At 38.8% G+C, this 4,264-nt stretch overlaps 1 protein-coding gene across 1 annotated transcript in view; it reads right to left on the bottom strand.

The window, feature by feature from the left end:
- LOC128249369 (uncharacterized) overlaps nt 1-4,264 on the bottom strand; it is an 18,342-nt gene that overhangs the window by 1,110 nt on the left and 12,968 nt on the right. The gene's annotated exons all lie outside the window — the stretch shown is intronic.

Below are 4,264 nucleotides of genomic sequence, written 5' to 3'. Positions count from 1 at the left end.
TATGATTTATTGTTTCTTGTCGATCTCCACATATTCTACAGTTACTTGTTATATTTCTTTTCATTATGTGTTTTTGGTAATTTCTGGTGGGGAGGCTTTGGTCTTGTGCAGCAATTAAAAATCCTTCAGTCTCTGCTTTGAGTCCTGAGCTTCTCAGCCATTGCTGGGATTTTTCTCTGTCTATTTCTTTCGCATTTAGTTTAGCCCAGTATTTACCATGTAGGGGCTTTTCTTGCCATCGTTTTATCATGGTCCGTTGCTGTTCTAGTTTTAGTTTGGATTTCATTTGTTTTATAGCTTTTGTTGTTTCTTCTTCTTCTTCTTCGTATTTGTTAGGTAGGTTATTATTATTATTATTATTATTATTATTTTGCAATGATGGATATCACATTAGGGATCATAAATATGTTTTTACACAAAATAATAACACATATAATAACTATTTCCTTTTTATATCTTATCTTATAAAAAGGGAAGCAAAATCTGTCAAATAAAAATAGTTTTACATCTGCTTGCATAAGTTTTAGCTTTATTTTTTTTTACTTATTCCAGTCATTAGACTGTGACTGTGCTGGAGCAAGATCAATCTCAGTACTAATTTTTTGTTGTGTGTAGTACTTATTCCCTTGATCACTTTTGTCAAACCACTAAGTTGTGGGATGTAGACAAAGCAACACTGTTTGTCAAGCAGTGAAGGCAGACAAACACAAACATAAAGGTGCACACACACACACACACACACACACACACACACACACACGCACGCACGCACGCACACACACATACATGACCCTTGGACATGCATATATATATATATATTTATACAAAATTTCTATAATTATAAGCATAATTATAATTAAGGTTTGGCAAATTGCTTCACCACATACCGAAATTTAGAAATAGCAGTTAGATACTTTACCTATGTAAAATAAGAGTATTACTGTCTGGAAGATATCTTATGGTAGAGGAATAGTATTTAGCTGCTATTTCTAAATTTCGATATGTGGTGAAGCAATTTGCTGAACCCTAATTATAATTATAGAATTTTTGTATAAGGTTATCGATAAAAGTTATTTTAACATACCGAACTACTTGGTAAAATTATTAATTATTAATTAATTAATTAATTTTACCCTTTATTATTATTATATATTTACGGAGATGTACTTGCATAGCAAGTGACCTGATCTGAGATCGTGTGCTGGAACGAAAACAATTGCAGCGTGGAAGGTGTTTATAAGCCATTTAAGAAACACACAAAACCATTAGATTCACTTCAACATTTAAATTTGATTTGCCAAAATATTTTCGTCGCTTTGAGACTGTGACCTGATCACTGACAAAATTCTGTGCTGCATATATATATAAACTTCCTAGACCTTCGACCCAACCCCCAACCTGACACCTCCACACTTCTTCATCTGGCTGAACTTGTTCTCTCTCTCAACTGCTTCTTGTTCATGGGTGAGTTTTACCAATAAGTCTCATGGGAATGAGAATGTGTCCCAACTATGTAAACCTGTTCGTTGGTTACACTGAGGCTCAAATATTCTCACAATTCACTGGTCCAATTCCTTAAAACTATATGGTCATTATATTGATGACTGTATCAGTGTGACCTCACTCTACTATGAACAACTAGACTCCCTCCTCTCTTTTGTCCAATCCTTCCATCCTGTCCTCCAATTCTCCTGCACTATTTCCAACACATTTCTCGACATTTTGGTCGAAATACACCACTCTGCTCTCACTACCTCCATCTACTTCAAACACACCAACTCACACTCCTACCTTAACTTCTCCTCCTCCCACCCTACCCACACCAAGCTCACCATCCTCTACTCCCAATTCCTCTATCTGTACAGACTCTGCAGTGACAACCATGACTTTGAGACTCAGTCTCAACTCATGGCTTGCCACTTCATCCTTCACAGATATCCCCTCACCACTATCCACACAGTCCATACCAGTGCAAGTTCCATGGACTGTGCCTCTGCTCTCTCTCCCCACACCGGCCCTACTGTTTCCCATCTCTTGTTTACCCTGACCTACCACCCCTCCACTCTGCCCTTCCAACGCACCATTCTCTGAGCCTTCCAGTGACTCCAGTTCGACCCCTCCACTGCACATATCTTCCCCAACCTGCTCCTTCCCTCCTTCAAACAAGCCCACAACCTGCATGACTTCTTGGTCCACAGTTTCTTCCCTAACCCCACCTCCCAACCTGTCTTGTTCCCCTGCTCCTGCCCATACTGCCGCACTTGCTCCTACCCCTCCAACACCACCATCCTCACAGGCACCCATCATCGTCCCTATCATATCACTGACTCCTTTACCTGCACTTCTAGCAATGTCATTTATTGCATCTCCTGCACTTTCTACCTTTCTATGTACCTCGGTCAAACGGGACACTGCTTGGCTGATCGGTTCACAGAGCACCCCCGAGACAAAAGACTCAGCAATGACACCCTGGTCTCTTGCCATTTTTGCTCTACCGGTCATTCACTACAAAACATCTCTGTGTTTGGATTGTCTTTGCACAGGGGCCATCCAGACTCCCGCCTTTGCCATGAACAGGAATTAATCTTCTCTCTTTGCTTCTTTGCACCACATGGGCTCAACTCCCCTCCTCTCTTCATCTGACTGCCCTCCTCTTCTCTCTTCACTGCGACCCACATCTCCTCTCCTCTCTTACCCTAACACCTACTTCCTCTCTTCACTCCTTCCCGCTTTCTCTCTTCATTGATTTTTTAAGCATGTCCATGAGTGTTAGATGTATGGAACTCAAAAAGGTGTCTTAGGTTGTTGTTGGAAGGATGGTAGATAATCTTGTGGGTGTCTACCAAATCAGTTGCCTGATATTGGAGCTTTAATGTGTTCATGTCCAGGGAAGCAAGACATTCGGAGTATGGTAGATGCCTGATGGTGAATATTTGTCTGATTTACATATTTCTGAACAGTTTCCAAGAGACTGATATGCAAGCAAGATAGGGGGTCCAGACTGGTGATGTAAACTCTAAATGAGGACCTACCATGATTATACACAGCTTTGTCTTGTAGCTTCAAAATTTTAATCACGTGATTGTTTATTCTTAGAATAGCCTTGTAGGGTAGGTGCAACATGCCAGATCTGGCCAGCTTGAACATACAACAGATAAAATATTTGGGCTGGATATGACTGGTTTAAATGCTAAAGGGTTAAACATCGTAATATTAGAATTGCTACAAATTTAATAACATACAAATTGGTTTCAAATTTTGGCACAAGGCTAGCAATTTTAGGGGATATCATCGACCTCAGTGCTTGACTGGTACTAATTTTATTGACCCTGAAAAGTAGAGTCAACCTTGGAGGCATTTGAATTGCCAATGTGAGATTAGAAGAAATGCTGCTAAACATTTTGTTTGGTGTGGTAAATATTTTGACTTCTTGCTTCCATGAAAACGAGTGTGTGTTATGTATGATATGATGTATGATGTAACAGGCAGTGAAGAGTTAAAACATTTTTAGTAAGGATGAAGGGGTTCAGGGTACCAGCAAGTTTATCTGCTTTCCTCAATGAACAAGTAAGTAAACATTTGCCATTTCTGTCTTTCTCAGAATCAAACATTCACATAAACTATACAGTGACAGTATTTAGAGTATTATTAGTTTCTGTCGCTTCATTCATTTAGAGTGGTGAAAACATTTTCAATTTAAATATCATACCTGGAGAAACTTTTAGTTTTCACAAAGTGAAGGAATTTTGTTTTTTAATTTTTGTTTTTTAATTTTTGTTTCCTGTGTTAATATGAAACATTAATTCATTTGAGGCCACTATGAAAATGAGATTTTTGCCCTATTTTCCTACACTGAATTTTACTCCTTGCTAACCAAAGATACGTAAAGAAATCAAAGACCTTTTTTAATGTAATATCGTAACATCATATCAATCATCAACATCTATAAAACACAAGATGTTTGTGTGTGTGTGTACGTGATGTGGGTTATGCACGTCCACAAATTAGCACGCATGTCGCTCCAATTTTAGGAGGACATTGTTCATGACCCTATCTGTGTTTTTGTCAACTTTTTCTCACAGAGGCACCCGCGTATAGCTGTAAAAATCGATAAACTTTTCCCAATTTTGAAGTTTGTTGACATGGCGAAGTCAAATCTGTGCGTACGCGCGTGAAGGAGAGAGAGAGAGCAAGAGAGAGAGAAAGAAAGAAAGAGAGAGAAAGAAAGAGAGAGAGAGAAAGAAAAAAGAGAGAAAGAAAGAAA

Source organism: Octopus bimaculoides, chromosome 14, assembly GCF_001194135.2.
Source record: "Octopus bimaculoides isolate UCB-OBI-ISO-001 chromosome 14, ASM119413v2, whole genome shotgun sequence".
Taxonomy (NCBI): Eukaryota; Metazoa; Mollusca; class Cephalopoda; order Octopoda; family Octopodidae; genus Octopus; species Octopus bimaculoides.
This window is presented reverse-complemented; position numbering and strand designations above follow the sequence as displayed.